General features: G+C 63.6%; 2 gene segments (V, D, J or C); both read right to left on the bottom strand.

Annotated features, from left to right (window-relative positions):
* LOC309655521 (Ig alpha-1 chain C region-like) overlaps window positions 1–17,543 on the bottom strand; it is a 193,160-nt gene that overhangs the window by 91,324 nt on the left and 84,293 nt on the right.
* On the bottom strand, window positions 4,765–16,234 carry LOC309654872 (Ig gamma chain C region-like). The segment is given in 5 exons: window positions 15,852–16,234; window positions 6,181–6,474; window positions 5,785–5,847; window positions 5,313–5,642; window positions 4,765–5,228 (listed from the first exon to the last, which is right to left on the bottom strand).

Here is a 17,543-nt window from a genome sequence, read left to right as displayed (position 1 = left end):
TGCCCCTCCTGGCCTGGCTTCCTGGCGTTCCCTCCTGGTCCTCCTTTCTCGCACCCAGATCAGCTGTTTTGGGCTGAATTGTGTGCCCCAAATTCCAATCTTGAAGCCCGGACCCCAGGACCTCAGAATGTAACTGTATTTGGAGATGGGGTCTGTAAAGAGGTGATGATGTAAACTGGGGTCTCTAGGGTGGGCGCTAATCCAGTCTGACTGGCGTCCTTATAAGAGGAGGACATTAGGACAGAGACACGTACAGAGGGACGACCACGTGAGGACACGGGGGAAGACGGCGTCTACATGGCACGGAGACAGGCCTCAGGAGAAGCCAGCCCTGCACCTCCCGGATCTGGGATTCCAGCCTCCAGGGTGTCAGACAGTGATGTCTGTCGTCAAAGGCCCCTGTGGTGTCTGTTACAGCCTCTTGTGCGGACACACCCAACGCGTGCGACTTCCCTGTGGCTCCCCCAGGACCCTGGCTCGCCCCTGCGCCCACAGGCCAGGCGGGAAGCCCAGGCTTGGGCGGTGGTGTGGGGGAGGCAGGCTGTGGACTTCTCGAGGGTAGGAGGCGTGTTAACCTAGGGAGACTTCTCAGCGAGCTAGGTGACTGTAAAGAACGCTTTATTGTCATTAAGAAAATGAAGAGACGGCAAAGAACATCGGTGGGCTCCAGCATTTAAAACGGAGAGCAGCCCCCCACGCTGCGATGACGTGGACCTTCCTTCCCACCCGGGGGGCGGCCTCTCCGACGCGGATGCTGAGTGCGTGTTTCCCCAGAGGCGGAGAGTTGGTACCGGGCCTGGAGGCTGGCCCTACGGGGGTCGCGCCTCTCACCCCCAGCCCGGTGCAGGTGGAGCTCCTGCTGTACGTGACTGAGGCCTTTGGCTGCAGGATGTGCTGGCCGCGCCTTCTGCCCTCTTCTCCGGGAGCCCCTCCAGCTCAGCCCGCGGGGCACCAGGTCAGCAGGGCCCTCTCCGGGAGGCCTGTCTGGCTGGACCTCACCGCCTCCCGCGCTGGGGCTCCTGCAGCGGCCTCGGGCCCAGGCCCTGCTCTGAGCAGCGTCCTCGGTGGAGGTGACCGGAGGGACCACTAGCGGCACCAGCAGAAGCTCTCCTGCTGGGAGAGGCGGGCGCTGAGGGGGGCGGTTCCCCTCCAGCTTCTGACACAGGCCGTCCTCCCGGGACCCTGCGTCTGGAGCCCGGCCGGGACAAGATGCAGTGGGCGGGCCCTGTGCAGAAGCCCGGGAGGCCGGCCTCCTCCTCCTCCAGGGGGACCCCCACGCCGACCCGGGCGTTCCCGGTGGTGCCTGGGGCCCCGGAGGTGTCCTGCGGGGACATCAACTCAGGTTGGGCATCACCTGCTGTCCACTCGGGTCTGTGAGTGGGGTGGGGGGCAGGTCGTGGTGGCCACGAGTCCAGAGGCTGGGGGTGCAGGCGAGGGTATTCATGAGCTCAGAGGCTGGCGAGGTCAGCAGGCGGAGAGGCAGGCCTGGCGCAGGCTGAGTAGCACAAGGCGATGGACATGGTCCTGCCGGTCCGGGGTGGCCCTGGACGCAGCACGTAGTGAGGGCTAGGCGCCCTGCACGATCATGTTTCTGTAGTCGGGGACGATCGTCCGCTTCAGCTCCACCACCGACGAGAAGATCCATTTCACCTGAGGGGCGGCGAGGCTGAGTGCAGGCTGGACCCCACCTGGGCCGCCACCCAGGGCCTGTTCCCCCATCCCCGGGCCGACGGACAGCGAGGGTTTCCAGGGTGGACATGAGGACATGATGGGGACAGTGAGTGAGATTGTGGGACAGTGGGGGACTGTGAGGGGAGGGTGAGGGGCAGTGAGGGAAGGTGAGGGGAGAGTGAGGCGATGGTGAGGGAGAGTGAGGGGAAATTAAGAGACAGTGAGGAAGAGTGAGGAACTGTGAGGGACAGTGAGGGACTGTGAGGAGACAGTGAGGGACAGTGAGGGACAGTGAGGAGACAGTGAGGGACAGTGAGGGACAGTGAGGTGACAGTGAGGGACAGTGAGGAGACAGTGAGGGACAGTGAGGGACAGTGAGGAGACAGTGAGGGACAGTGAGAGACAGTGAGGAGACAGTGAGGGACAAGGAGGGACAGTGAGGAGACAGTGAGAGACAGTGAGGGACAGTGAGGGACAGTGAGGAGACAGTGAGGGACAGTGAGGAGACAGTGAGGGACAGTGAGGGACAGTGAGGAGACAGTGAGGGACAGTGAGGGACAGTGAGGGACAGTGAGGTGACTGTGAGCGAGAGTGAGGAGACAGTGAGGGACAGTGAGGGACAGTGAGGAGACAGTGAGGGACAGTGAGGGACAGTGAGGTGACAGTGAGGGACAGTGAGGCAACAGTGAGGCAACAGTGAGGGACAGTGAGGCAACAGTGAGGAGACAGTGAGGGACAGTGAGGCGACAGTGAGGGACAGTGAGGAGACAGTGAGGGACAGTGAGAGACAGTGAGGTGACAGTGTGGGACAGTGAGGGACAGTGAGGCGACAGTGAGGGACAGTGAGGGACAGTGAGGAGACAGTGAGGGACAGTGAGGGACAGTGAGGAGACAGTGAGGTGACAGTGATGGACCATGAGGGACCGTGAGGGACAGTGAGGAGACAGTGAGGGACAGTGAGGCGACAGTGAGGAACAGTGAGAGACAGTGAGGAGACAGTGAGGCGATAGTGAGGGACAGTGAGGAGACAGTTGGGGACTGTGAGGGACCGTGAGGGACAGTGAGGGAAGGTGAGGGACAGTGAGGGGACAGTGAGGGACAGTGAGGGACAGTGAGGGACAGTGAGGAGACAGTGAGGGACAGTGAGGGACAGTGAGGAGACAGTGAGGAGACAGTGGGGGAGCGTGAGGGACTGTGAGGGACAGTGAGGGAAGGTGAGGGACAGTGAGGAGACAGTGGGGGACAGTGAGGGACAGTGAGGGAGAGTGGGGGACAGTGAGGGACCGTGAGGGACAGTGAGGGAAGGTGAGGGACAGTGAGGGGACAGTGGGGGCAGTGGGGTACTGTGAGGGACAGTGGGGGACAGTGGGGGACAGTGAGGGACCGTGAGGGACAGTGAGGGAAGGTGAAGGACAGTGAGGGGACAGTGGGGGACAGTAAGGGGACAGGGGACAGTTGGAGACACAGTGGTGACAGCGAGGGCACAGCAGGGCCGGCCCGCCCACCTTGAAGAGGGTCACGGTGGCGCTGTAGCACACGCTGAGCAGGAAGAGGGTGATGAAGATGGAGATGGTCGTCCACAGCCCGTCCAGCTCCCCGTCCTGGGCATCAGCACAGGTCTCCTCCTCTAGGAGCAGCTCTGCACAGGGAGGGGGGGGGTCAGTGCTGTGCCTGCCCCCGGGGGGCAGGGGTGGGGTCATCGGGGCCTCGCAGCGCGGCTCGCATTGTGGCGGGGTGGTGGCGGGATGCCCCAGGTGGGCCGGGCCAGAGGCACCTGAGGACAGTCGCTGGGCACCAGCCCCAGCCCCCCATCCCTCCAGCCTGGGCCCCAGTCTCGGCCTGGCCAGTGGGTCCTGCTCCCTCTCCTGTGCTGTGCGCTGAGCTGGGGCCCTTGGCGGGAGGGTGCCCGGACCCCCGCAGGACAGTGGCTCAGGGCCCGGCCTCCTCGCCCCCTGGGGCCAGACCCGGAGGGCGGGAGGGTCAGCAGAGCACGTGGGCCGTGGGCCCTGCCCCAGGGAAGGGGCAGGACAGTGTTGGGCTCTGTGCCTGTGCCCGCGGGGCTGGGAGTGCCGGGACGAGGGGGCTGTGGGAGGATTTTGGCCTGTTCGGCAGGCGGTGCCGGTGCCCCAGGGAAGAGGAGGGGTGGGTGACGGAGGTGGTCATGCGGTCAGTGTGGGGAGGGGCCGCTGAGCAGCCCACGGGCGTTGGAGGGTGGGGACCAGGCTGGGGTCTACGGCAAGGACTCATGAGAGCCAGCTCTGTGGTCGGGTGTGGGTCTGGGCGGCTGCCCTGTGGGAGGGCCCGTGTGCAAGGCCCGCGTGTGTGCACGCGTGTGGGTGTGTGTGCCGGGTGCCCTGCACACGCGTGTACGCGGGCAGGTGAGTGCATGTGGATGAAGGCGGTGGTGTGTGGGCTGGTGTGGCTCAGTGGGGGGCTCGCTTCCAATGGCTCTGGGCTCAGTGTCCACGGGTGCGCCTGGACGGTCCCTCCCCGGGCACTCAGGGCCGCTTGCCTCTGCCCCTTATGGGCACAGGGATGAGTGTCCCCACGAGTGCACAGACCTGGCCCCTGGCCGGGACAAGCAGGGCAGAGCCACCTGGCGTGAGTGGGGGGGGTGCTGATCTCCCGTGCCCGACGGTGCAGCAGGGCCGTCCACCCACCCCGGGCCGCGTGTGGCCCCCGTGAGGGCACAGAGCTGGCACGCGGACCCTGGAGCCAGGGACAGGAAGGTGGGGACGAGGACGGCCAGTGTCCCACAGCTTGGGCTGGAACGGGGCGGGAAGAAGAGGGCACTCATTCTCCTGAGGGTCTCTGGTGGGCTTCTCCCGTTCCGGGCACACACTCCAGCCCCAGCAGCTGCTGGGCGGAGGGCGGCCGGAGCAGCTGTCGTCTCCGGGAGGGGCCCTCCCCGGCCTCGGGCAGCCCCCAAGCGGCCTGCGCAGACCCGCCCACTCTGGGTCTGGCCCTGAGTGGGATCAGCCCTCGCGCACTGGTGGTGACAAGTGTGACCCAGAGCCGGGTCCCCCCTGCCCCAACGCAGGCCCGGCGTGCCCCGAGGCTCTGCTCGGAAAGAACCATGACAGCATTGCGGGGTCCCAGGGCGGCGCTGGGTGCTTTATTTCATGGCGCCCGGGAGGAATGTACACAGGGCTGGGGCTCAGGTGTCCTCGCTGGACCCTGAGAGCCCAAGGGGAGGGAGGGCTGGCTGGGGCGACAATGCCGTGGGGCTCATTTACCCGGAGACTGGGAGATGAACTTCTGCGTGTTGTGATTGTGCAGAGCCTCGTGCAAAACTACACACGTGTAGGTGTCTCCCTGCTGCCAGCTCCTCTTGTCTACCCTGAGCTTGCTGTACAGGAAGAAGGACCCGTCGGCGTCCAGCTGGGGTGGGGTCGTGCCGTACTTGCTCTCTGACTCCGGCAGCCCATTTCTCTGCCACTCCACGTCGATGTCGCCCGGGTAGAAGCCGGTGACCATGCAGGTTAAGCTGACCGAACTCTTGGCCAGCTCTTCCCGCGGTGGGGCCAGTATGTACACCTGCGGCTCCCAGGGCTGCCCTGTGGGGAGAGGCATGGCTGTTAGCACGATGGTCACTGCTATTGGCCCCCAGGGACCCTCCTGCGCCCGTCCACCTGACCCACCTTTGGCCTTGGAGATGGTCCTCACGATGGGGGCCGGGAGACCTTCGTTGTTGACCTTGCACTTGAACTCCTTTCCCTTCAGCCAGTCCTGGTGCTGGATGGGCAGGGCGCTGACCACACGGTAGGTGCTGTTGAACTGCTCCTCCCTTGGCCTCGTCTTGGCCGTGTACACCTGTACGTCGTCCACGTACCAGGAGAACTGGACATCGGGGTCCTCGTGGCCCATGTCAAGCACAACGCAGGTGACCTTGGGTATTTGGGATATTGTGAGGGTGTCCCTGGGTGTCGGGGGGAAGATGAAGACGGACGGTCCTCCTGGGAGCACAGGGGCTGGTTGGGGAGACACGGAGGGTGGTCAGCGCCTGGGTGGATCTCCTCTTGGCCACCCATCCATCCCCCTCCCCCAAGCCCCAAGGCCGCTCCTCGGCGAGGTCCACCCCCGAGGGGCGGAGGATGAGGCCGGGTGACTTACGTGGACATTTGGAACACTTCTGGCATTCAGGATCCTTGGGGTATGGTTTGTGGCCATTGAGCTCTGCAGAGAGAACAGACAGGAGGTTACCGGGGTTGGGGACGGCCCGGGGTTGGCCTTAGGGCAGGCCAGGTTTTGGCAGGTGAGACCTGTGCCCACCTCTGTGGGCCCAGGGGCTGGGGGAGGCGTCCAGCCTGTGCCCACACTGGACCTGGTGGAAACGCCCAGAGGACCCCCTCCCCGAGCCTGGGAGGACTTCAGGTGAGGGAGAGAGACAGGCCTCCCGTGACCCCCTGGGCGGGATTCACCATCCCTGGTGTGCGGTGCGTTCATGTGGGAGGGCTGACCCCGGGCCTGTCTCGTAGTGGACACCCTCCCTGCGGCCCGTCCCCTCACCGATGCGCTTGTCCACCTTGGTGCTGCTGGCCGGGTGGGCTACGTTGCAGGTGAAGGTCTTGCCGGACGAGGTGCTGGCAGGCACGGTCACAGTGCTGCTGAGAGAGTACAGCCCCGAGGACCCGAGGACGGATGGGAAGGTGTGCACACCGCTGGAGAGGGCGCCCGAGTTCCAGGTCACGGTCACTGGCTCAGGCAAGTAGCTCGAGACCAGGCAGCCCACGACCACTGTGGAGCCGGTTGTGTCCTCGCAGCTGGAATCCAGAGCGTAGACTGCCGGGGCCGTGGTGGAGGCTGTGAGAGAGGAGGCCGTGTGACTGGCAGGGCCTCACCCCTGCGAGGGTCCGGGCAGGGCATCAGGTGTGCAGGCCTGGGGCACCGTTGAGCCCAGCGACCATGTGCTTCCAGCGTGTCTGAAGACCAGCGGCCCGGCATGGCTGTCTCCCACCCCAGGTCTCTGCGTCTGCAGCTGTGGGCTCCAGACACCGCTGGGGGCCAGTGCTGGGTGACCACCTGGATTAGATCCCCCCGGGGCCCCAGTCCTCCTGTGGGTGTCTGGCCTGATCAGGCCCTCGGTCTGAGCCCTGACCAGTGGCTATTGCTCCCTGAGCCCACTGCCCTGCTCCTGTCCCCTTGTCCTGGCCTGCTCTTTGCCACCCAGGGCCCGTGTGTTCTGGATCAGCTCTGCCCATTGGCATCCCTGGGAGCCTTGCACTGCCCCTGGCCTTCTCCTCCGGCAGGGTGCCAGCACCCCAAGCCCCATTCCCCGGCTGGACCTGTCCCCTCTGACCCTGGTCTGCTCAGCCCAGATATGCAGACCCGTCTGAGCCCCGAAAGAGCCCCTTGTTTCCCCTCTGCCAGGTCCACTGCCCTGTCAACCCCACCTTGCTTTTGCACGTTCACCCCTCCTGTTCCAGCTCCTACAGTCTTCTGGAACAGGGTTGGGACCCTGGGTACAAGAACTGCGGCCCATCGGGTCCCCTCAGGGCTGCCCGTGCGCCTTCAGCCCCAGAGACCTGCACTCCCAGGTCCCCTCTCCACCCGGGCTTGCCATCCACAAAGCCCCTCCCAGCAGACCAGGGCTCACTTTTCCTCGGTCTTTCTTCCACTGACTCTGGGGCACCTGGGGCAGCCCCTGCCCTCCCAGGCCCCTGCTCCCCTGCGCACCCCCGCCTGCTCCCCTGATCTCCCCCTGCACCCTCCCTACCAGCCCCCTGAGCTCCAGCGGGAAGGCTGCTCTCCTTTCTCTGTGCACTCAGGTTCCCCTCCCCCAGATGCTCCCTCACCTGCCTCCAGCCCCTCGTCCTGGCCTCTCAGCTGAGCCCGGGCTTCCTGCCCATCGAGTGTCTAGCCTCTTCCCACCTGAGCTCCGGTTCACCATCTCAGGCCTGAGTCCTCTCTGCCCTTGTGACCCTTCTCCCTGGCCCTGGGCCCTCAGAACACCCCAGGGGGACCAACAGCCCGATCTCCTGTAGGACTCCCTGCTCTGCCCCCACTGCCAGCTGCCCTGCGTCCTGCCCTCCCAGCCCCCTTGGCTCAGGTCTCTGGGCTCAGCTCAGGGATGCTGTATCCTCATGTCATCTACTCACCTGGCGTCAGACTGCCCACTGTCCCTGGAGCACTGGGCCCACAGCACCAGCTGTCCCTTGCACCCTATGACACTTGCCTACTCACCTGCTCACCCCAGTACCTGGTCTGCTGAGGTCCTGGGCGGGACCCTACCTCCCCACCTCGAGCTCACCTGCACAAGCTCTGCCTGCTTCCCCAAAGCTCCGGGGCAGCACTCTGCCTCCCAAACCATTGCTCACCTGCACAAGCTCTACCTCCTCCCCAAAGCTTCCGGGGAGCCCCATCCCCTCCCAGGCTCCTGTTCACCTGCACAAGGTCTACCTGCTTCCCCAAAGCTCCTGGGAAGCTCCCTGCCCCTCCAGGCCCCTGCTCAGCTACACAGGCTCCACCTGCTACCCTAAAGCTCTTGGGCAGCCCCCGGCTCACCCAGCCCCATGCTCACCTGCACAAGCTCTACCTGCTCCATCAAAGCTCTGGGGACAGCTACCTGTCCTCCCAAACCCCTGCTTACCTGCACGAGCTCTCCCTGCTCCCCAAAGCTCCTGGGGCAGCCCCATCCCCTCCCAGGCTCCTGTTCACCTGCACAAGGTCTACCTGCTTCCCCAAAGCTCCTGGGGCAGCCCCTTACCCTTCCACCCACTCTGCTCAGCTGCAGAAACTCTAACTGCTCCCCCAATGCTCCCGGGAAGCCCCCTGCCCTCCCAGCCCCGGGCTCACTTGCAGAAGCTCTACCTGCTCCCCCAAAGCTCCAGGGAAGCCCCCTGCCCTCCCAGCCCCGGGCTCACCTGCACAAGGTCTACCTGCTCCCCCAAAGCTCCAGGGCAGCCCCCTGCCCTCCCAGTCCCGGGCTCACCTACACTAGCTCTACCTGCTCCCCCAAAGCTCCCAGGCAGCCCCCTTCCTTCCCAGCCCCGGGCTCACCTACACTAGCTCTACCTGCTCCCCCAAAGCTCCAGGGCAGCCCCCTGCCCTCCCAGTCCCGGGCTCACCTACACTAGCTCTACCTGCTCCCCCAAAGCTCCAGGGAAGCCCCCTGCCCTCCCAGTCCCGGGCTCACCTACACTAGCTCTACCTGCTCCCCCAAAGCTCCAGGGAAGCCCCCCGCCCTCCCAGTCCCGGGCTCACCTACACTAGCTCTACCTGCTCCCCCAAAGCTCCAGGGAAGCCCCCCGCCCTCCCAGTCCCGGGCTCACCTACACTAGATCTACCTGCTCCCCCAAAGCTCCCAGGCAGCCCCCTGCCTTCCCAGCCCCGGGCTCACCTACACTAGCTCTACCTGCTCCCCCAAAGCTCCCAGGCAGCCCCCTGCCTTCCCAGCCCTGGGCTCACCTACACTAGCTCTACCTGCTCCCCCAAAGCTCCCGGGAAGCCCCCTGCCCTCCCAGCCCCGGGCTCACCTACACTAGCTCTACCTGCTCCCCCAAAGCTCCCAGACAGCCCCCTGACTTCCCAGCCCCGGGCTCACCTACACTAGCTCTACCTGCTCCACCAAAGCTCCCAGGCAGCCCCCTGCCCTCCCAGGCCCGGGCTCACCTACACTAGCTCTACCTGCTCCCCCAAAGCTTCAGGGAAGCCCCCCACCCTCCCAGTCCCGGGCTCACCTACACTAGCTCTACCTGCTCCCCCAAAGCTCCAGTGAAGCCCCCCGCCCTCCCACCACCGGGCTCACCTACACTAGCTCTACCTGCTCCCCCGAAGCTCCCAGGCAGCTCCTGCCCTCCCAGCCCTGGGCTCACCTACACTAGCTCTACCTGCTCCCCCAAAGCTCCAGGGCAACCCCCTGCCCTCCCAGCGCCGGGCTCACCTACACTAGCTCTACCTGTTCCCCCAAAGCTCCAGGGCAGCCCCCTGCCCTCCCAGCCCCGGGCTAACCTACACCAGCTCTACCTGCTCCCCCAAAGCTCCCGGGCAGACCCCTGGCCTCCCAGTCCCAGGCTCACCTACACTAGCTCTACTTGCTCCCCCAAAGCTCCCAGGCAGCCCCAGCCCTCCCAGTCCCGGGCTCACCTACACTAGCTCTACCTGCTCCCCCAAAGCTCCAGGGCAGCCCCCCGCCCTCCCAGCCCCGGGCTCACCTACACTAGCTCTACCTGCTCCCCCTAAGCTCCCAGGCAGCCTCTGCCCTCCCAGCCCTGGGCTCACCTACACTAGCTCTACCTGCTCCCCCAAAGCTCCCAGGCAGCCCCTGCCCTCCCAGCCCCGGGCTCACCTACACTAGCTCTACCTGCTCCCCCAATGCTCCCAGGCAGCCCCCTGCCCTCCCAGTCCTGGGCTCACCTACACTAACTCTACCTGCTCCTCCAAAGCTCCCAGGCAGCTCCTGCCCTCCCAGCCCCGGGCTCAACTACACTAGCTCTACCTGCTCCCCCAAAGCTCCCAGGCAGCCCCCTGCCCTCCCAGCCCCGGGCTCACCTGCACAAGGTCTACCTGCTCCCCCAAAGCTCCCGGGCAGCCCCCTGCCCTCCCAGCCCCGGGCTCACCTACACTAGCTCTACCTGCTCCCCCAAAGCTCCAGGGAAGCCCCCTGCCCTCCCAGTCCCGGGCTCACCTACACTAGCTCTACCTGCTCCCCCAAAGCTCCCAGGCAGCCCCCTGCCCTCCCAGCCCCGGGCTCACCTACACTAGCTCTACCTGCTACCCCAAAGCTCCGAGGCAGCCCCCTGCCCTCCCAGTTCCGGGCTCACCTACACTAGCTCTACCTGCTCCCCCAAAGCTCCCAGGCAGCCCCCTGCCCTCCCAGCCCCAAGCTCACCTACACTAGCTCTACCTGCTCCCCCAAAGCTCCAGGGAAGCTCCCCGCCCTCCCAGTCCTGGGTTCACCTACACTAGCTCTACCTGCTCCCCCAAAGCTCCAGGGAAGCCCCCCGCCCTCCCTGTCCCGGGCTCACCTACACTAGCTCTACCTGCTCCCCCAAAGCTCCAGGGAAGCCCCCCGCCCTCCCTGTCCCGGGCTCACCTACACTAGCTCTACCTGCTCCCCCATAGCTCCAGGGCAGCCCACTGGCCTCCCAGCCCCGGGCTCACCTACACTAGCTCTACCTGCTCCCCCAAAGCTCCCAGGCAGCCCCCTGGTCTCCCAGTCCCGGGCTCACCTACACTAGCTCTACCTGCTCCCCAAAGCTCCAGGGAAGCCCCCCGCCCTCCCAGCCCCGGGCTCACCTACACTAGCTCTGCCTGCTCCCCCAATGCCACCAGGCAGCCCCCTGCCCTCCCAGTCCTGGGCTCACCTACACAAGCTCTACCTGCTCCCCCAAAGCTCCCGGGAAGCCCCCCGCCCTCCCAGCCCCGGGCTCACCTACACTAGCTCTACCTGCTCCCCCAAAGCTCCCAGGCAGCCCCTGCCCTCCCAGCCCCGGGCTCACCTACACTAGCTCTACCTGCTCCCCAGAGCCCCTGAGGCAGCCCCCGACCCCCTGCTCTCCAGCCCCCTGCTCACCTGCTGCCTCCCTGCCCCTTGTCCCTGGAGCTCTGGCCCTCAGCACCCGCACCCCTCTGGCCCACCCCCGAGCCCTCACCCTAGTGCAGCTCCACTCCTGACTCCTTTCTTTCCCGGGGCTGAGCTCTGTTCCCTGGAGTCGCTAGGTGCCCACCCTGTCTCCGGGCCCCTCTCCCCTGGCAGAGCCCCTGTCCCACCGTGGGCCCCTCCAAGAGGAGCTCCTGGCGTGCCGAGCTTCACCCTCTTCTCTCTCCCACCACCCCCGGGATCCTCCTCTGGTCGCTTCTCCCTCCAGTTGCCGGGTCACCTGTCCTCTGCCTGCCTGCTCCCGGCCCCCAGCTCCCGCTCCCGGCCCTCCGGCCCTGGCTCTGCTCGCCCCTCGTGTAGCTTGTGGAGCTGCGTGCTCAGCCCCTGTGCGGCCAGCCCTGCCTGCTGTGCCCCCGGCGCTCCTGCTGCCCTGGGCCCCGGCCCCAGCCCAGAGCCCACCGCCAGCCCGCCTGCCACTGCCCTGGGGCTCAAGCCGGCTCCACTGTCCTGGACAGGACCCTCAGCCTCCCCCCACCCCCCCGCCACCGGGGGGGCCTTTCCTTCCCCTGTGCCGAGCCAGCGTCCTCCCTCCGTCCTTGCTCAGACCCACCTGCCCATCCTGGCCTCGTCCTCAGCCCCAGCCCAGCCCTGTGCCTGCAGCACATCTGGCCAAGCGAAGCCCTCAGGCTCCCGTCCCCCAGCCCATCATGTTCCTCGAAGGCCCAGCAGCCCCGCCGAGCTCTGCCGCCCCTGGGTTTCCAGCCCTGTTGGTGTGGACACACCCCTGCCCGGGCTCCCTAGTCCCTGCCCTGGGCCAGCACTGTGACCCCTGGGCAGCCCGCCTTCCCCGTGCCCGCGTGGCTGCTCCAGCCGCTCTGTGGGGTCCCCGAGGCCAGTCTCCTCTTCATGGCACCCACTCCCTATCTCTGCCCCATCCTCGCAGACCAGACTCACCAAGGGGGGTGGAGGTCCTGGACTTGCTCCCCTGCAGCCCAGGGCTCCGCGCCCCTCCCTGCTCCGGCTCCAGGCACATGTGGCTCCTCAGGTCTGTGATCTGTCTCTGCAGCCCTGCTTCCTATAGGACTTGGTACCCAGCCCCCGGAGGTGTGAACTCCTTGCCCACAACCCTGCAAACACTAAGAACAGGACTGAAACCCAGCGGCATGGCTTGCTTCCTGAAGTTCCCTTTTCTTCTGGGTGGTTCCTGTCTCAGAGGGCCTGGGGAGTCCAGATGCAGCAGAGATGCATTATTTTGGGGTGTAGGGCGCGGTGCGTGGGGCCGAGGGACCCAGGGGACAGAGTGGGAACTCCGGCCGTCACAGCTCCACCCTCCTGAGGGAATATGCCTGCTCGGCCCACAGCACCCTGGGTAATAGGCTCCACGCCTGAGCCTTCTGGGCCTCTGAACTCTGGTGGGCAACACTCCCACCTCCCCCAGCACAGATCCCCAGGGCATCCTGCCTGCCTCCAGAGCAGATCCCCAGGGAGTGTCGGTGTGAGGGGGCAGAGCAGAGCAGGGCTGCGCCCTTGACCTTGTGTGAAGTGCTCTACTGCCCCTCTCATGTTCTATTTGAACCAAACACTCGGGCTCTCTGGACAAGCCTCAGAGTTGCCCAGTGCTGGGTTTTCTGTGCCCGACCCCAGCAGGCTGCACGGTACGTGTCGGAGTCCGTGGGATGCCTGGTCTCCCAGCGCAGATGGCGGCTCTCAGAAGGGCCTTCGCCACAAGTGGACTCTCCTGTCAACACAGTCTGGGCACTCATATGCTGGGAAGGAGGCCACCGGGCCCTGAAGAATGGTCTTAGCTGCTCACAGGTCCTCAAAGAGGCCAAGAGGGTCACTCACCGCCCCTAGTTTCCTCCTATTGTACCTTTTCCAATTATTGAAACATTTTCTTCCTGTTATTGGCCACCCAATAAGCCACCCGGCTTTTCTTTATGGTGCAGGACCCACTGCTCACATTTCTTTCTTTTCATTGGTTGCTGAGTGCTCTTTGTATATGAAGGAGTCCTGCCCTGTGTCACGTGTGCTCATGCGCTCTGCCCCGTTTCCATGGGACTTCAGAGCCCCTTGTGGGCGGGCTTCTCCAGGTCTTTACCCTCAGGAGGAGGCTCAGCCCGGGCCCACCACTGTGCTTGGCCAGCCGGCCCTCTCCCTGGTGCCTGTGGCTCCTGCCTTTGCGGCTCCCAGCTTTCTTCTTGAGGACGGTGGCGGCCAGCCCCAGACAGCTCTCGCTTGTTCATCGGGACGTCCAGGCTGGCTGGTGGGATGGGGCCTGAGGACTGGCCTGTCTGCGTGAGCTCAGTGGGTGGACGGCTGGGTGGTGACTGGGGCCCCAGGAGGCTGATGCCGGCCTCCATCCTGGTGCTTGTGCAGCTGTGTTCCTGCGGCCTCCTGCACTGACCACTGAATGAGCCCCTCAGGGTTTGCCCACGGGGATGGGGATTGTTGCTTTTACCTTTGTGCGGGGAGGGGCGGTGAGTCTGGGCTGGAGGCCAGCGGCGCAGGCGTGGTGGAGCCTGAGCCGGGGTCTCTGTGGGTATTGAAGGACTCTTGAGGCGGAGCCCGGCTGGACACTTGGCTCCTCGGGGCCCAGAGCTGCCCTCTGCCCCCTTCCCTCTGGCCCCTTGTCCACGTCCTCGGTGGGGGGGGGGCACCTCCTGCTCCCAAGGGACCACAGGCACCTCCCCCAAGGTACGCTCAGGTGGCATGGGATTCTTTAATGAACTTTACTAGGAAAAGTTAGGAGACAGAGGTTGAACTGATTCCTGTGCTGGGCCCATCTATCTCCTACCTCAAATCGCCCCTGAGATATGTGGACCCCGAGAAGTGTTTATTGGCAGGATGTAGGGCGATGGTCCCTCTTCTGTAGCTTCTTCAGGCTGGTATTGGGCTCATGGACCCTACGTAACTGGGGCCACAGAACTCTCGCTCTGCCTTGTTAAGGGGCCCCAAGGTGAGTTCTGCTGCCACCCTGACAGGATCTGTTTCAGGGAGTGGCTGGAATCCCTGTATCACCATCATCTTGACATGGAATTGCCGTAATCTAGAGGAGACAAATCTTTCTAAGAGGATAAACAGACATGGGCCAAAGAGGAGAAGAGGAAAGATAGAGGTTCCAGGTCCTATGAGTGGAAGGGACCAGGAGAACCAGGACCAGGTGAGAGCCATCCCTGGGTTGCCTGCTCCCTGAGTTGAAAGGCCTCAGATAAGAAGCCCTGAGTATCTTTTTGGACTTGACCTGTTTGGTTTACCCCAAACCCACATTGTTCCTTTAACATGGCGCAGATTCCCCCTTGGGCAGCGGCTAGCACGTTGATGGCCTTCTCAGGGGTCACTTTATCTGCAGAGATATGGCTAGGGATAGGATCTAGCTCCCTCTTTTCATTAGCCTCAGTTAGGGTCAAAATAAGGGGTTGCTCAGGGTCTCCTAAGCATAATATGGCCCCAAGGAAGCCCAGAAGATCTCTCCCCAGCAGTGGGGTGGGGCTTTTGGCAACCAGAAAGGCATGCGAGCTCAAACGCTGTTGAAACTGGCAAGCGAGAGGCCCAGTGAAGTCACGGGTGAGAGGCTTTCCGTCGACACGGTTACTGTGCAGCTTCTAGAAGAAAGAGGCCCAGCATGAGAAATCAGCACAGAGTAAGAGGCTCCCGTATGGGCTAAAAAGTCGCTCTTCCTACCTGCCACGTCAAGGACGCCCAGGGCCCCTTGATGGAGACAGACATCTCGTTGCGGGGAGCTGCCAGAATCCCCGGGGTGACTCAGTCGTCCAGCATGGCCATCTCAGGAACAGGAGCCCCCCTTCCCCTTCGGGACCGAGGGCGGTCCCACTCTGATGGCCCGTCTGCTTGTAGACTGGGCGTGGCCTGGGGGGCGCCTTCTGGCATTCATGGGCCCAATGGCCGGTCGACTTGCATTTGAAACATTCCCCTTTGCTGGTCTTACTTCCGGACTGATGGTTGAACCTTCTTGTCTCCTTTGGGTTCTCCCGAGGTTGCAAAATGCGGCTGACAGCAAGGGCTATCGGTTTAGCTGGAGCTTTGACCTGCCTTTACTCATGCTGAGTTCTCTCTTCCCCCTCCGGTTGATCTGGATTATTAAATACCCCAAAGACCACCTCTATGAGTTGGTGCATAGGGGTTTGCGGGCCTAATTGTGACTTTTGGGGTTTTTGCCTCATATCGGGCAGACTGGCTGATGAAATGTTGTCCCAGCAGGGACTGACCCTCAGGAGTGAAGGGGCCTATGTTAGTAAACTTTCTAAAAGCCTCCACAAGCCATCCTGAAGAAGAGCTGCATTTTCTTCTTTCTCTTGGGTCACTTCCTTGACCTTTTCATGGCTGACTGCTTCCTAAAGTCCTTTCTCGTTCCTTCTAATAGGCATTGGACCATGTGGCTCCTGGCCTTCGTTCCCCCACTGCCCACCACCCCTGGGAACTATAATCCCGAACGGGCTCCTAAATGGGGACTGTGTCCCCACCCCCATCATAAATGTGGAGTTGGTGCCTGGCGAGCTGGTCAGCACGCCCTTGGTCTGCTGTCCAAATCCTTTGTTTCTCCTCATGGGTACAGTAGGTAGACAATCCCTCCGTGGCTCCCATTCCACTCCCTTGTCCTGATCCTCTCGACCCCACTCACCGAGGGTTGGGGTGGTGGACTCGCTCCCCTGCAGCCCAGGGCTCCACGCCCCTCCCTGCTCCGGCCCCAGGCACATGTGGCTCCTCAGGGCTCTGCTCTGTGACTGCAGCCCCGCTTCCTATAGGACTTGGTACCCAGCCCCCGGAGGTGTGAACTCCCTTCCCCCAGACCATCAGACACTAAGAACAGGACTGAAACCGGGTGGCTCAAATTGCTTCCTGAAATTCCCTTTTCTTCTGGGTGTTTTCTGTCTCAGAGGGCCTGGGGGAGTCCAGATGCAGCCGGGGTGTCTCTTGTGGGTGTGTGGGGTGTGGTGAGCGGTGCCCTTGGACCCAGGGGACAGAGTGAGAACCCCGGCTGTCACGGCTTTCCACCTTCTGCAGGGATTATGCCTGGTTTGCCCACCGCAGCCCGGGTACCGGGCCCCTCGCCTGAGCCCTCTGGGTGTCCCAACCCTGGTGGGCACCTCTCCTGACCCTGGAGAGTGTGTGGTTGGGCTCAGCCTGCAGCCCAGCCCCTGCCTCGTCCTGCCTACCTGCCGGGGTGGCCTCCCCTCCAGACCTCTGTCTCCCGCCTCTTCCCTCCTCCTCTCCCTGGCTCCATCCGTGGCCCCGATATCTGACCAAAGGCCAGTGTAACGTGCACGGTCAGAGGGCAGTTGTTATCCCGGCCACAGCTGTCCCCCGGGGGCCAGAGTTCACGATGGTCACTGGGGCCGGAAAATGGCCCTCTAGGTGAGAGAGAGCGTGCGGCCTGTCCACTGCTGTGTGTGGGCCGAGACTGGTCGTCCCATCTTTGGGGGACACTGACCCTCAGTTTCTCGTTTGAGTGCTGCAGCGGACCCTACACCCTGTGTGCACCCCCTGGGCCGTCCCATAGCTTCAGCATTAGTCCTGGATCGGGGTCCCAGGAGACACTGTCGCACCACCCCAGAAGTGCCATGGGCGGGGGGCAGGGTGCAACTCCTCCAAGCTGTGGGTGGACGGCGTGTGTGCTGTGCTGCTTCAGACCTGCCCCAAGCCAAGTCCAGCTCCATAGGGAGTGGACGGTGTGGAGGTGCCATCAGATGTGGCACAGGATCGGTGTGACCCCCCGGCCAGTTGGCTACTGGTTCTGCAAGCTGCACTTACCACTCGCTTGCGTTGCTCACGAAGCACATGGATCTGCATAATCTGTGCTCAGCTCAGCCGTACTGACAAGTCTGGATAACCCCCTGAGAAAGTCTGGGCTTGTGGGCTTCGGGCCCGAGGAGTCCACCCCACCCGCTGCCCAGGTTTCTGACAAGACAAAGCAGCAAAAGGTGCACGTCACTGAGGGCGCTGGTTACCTCCTCCTGGTCCTGTGCGTGCTGTCTGCCCCCTGGTTGTGGTGGTGGCGTTTGTACTGAGGAGGATCAGTCACTCGGGATCATTAGAGCACCACTGTTGTCCCTGGAGCAACTTGGGGGCAGCCTACTTTGGCTGGGGAGGGCGTGACAATGTGATTTGCGCACTCAAGGCCCTGGGCTTTATCAAATCCACACACGTGTCCACATCCCAGTTCTCAAGGTCCCATTTTTTCCAGGCAAATCTTTTCACATGAGAAAGTTAGTGAGGCTGTGAATTTACCTGGTGTTGAAACTTTGTGAAACGTCGTGTTGAAGTCTGGGTTTGGCTTCAGAAACATTCGCCATGTAGTTCTGAGAGCAGAGAG

The sequence above is a fragment of the Balaenoptera physalus genome (genome assembly GCF_965194825.1).
Source record: "Balaenoptera physalus genome assembly, chromosome: 2".
Classification (NCBI taxonomy): domain Eukaryota; kingdom Metazoa; phylum Chordata; class Mammalia; order Artiodactyla; family Balaenopteridae; genus Balaenoptera; species Balaenoptera physalus.
This window is presented reverse-complemented; position numbering and strand designations above follow the sequence as displayed.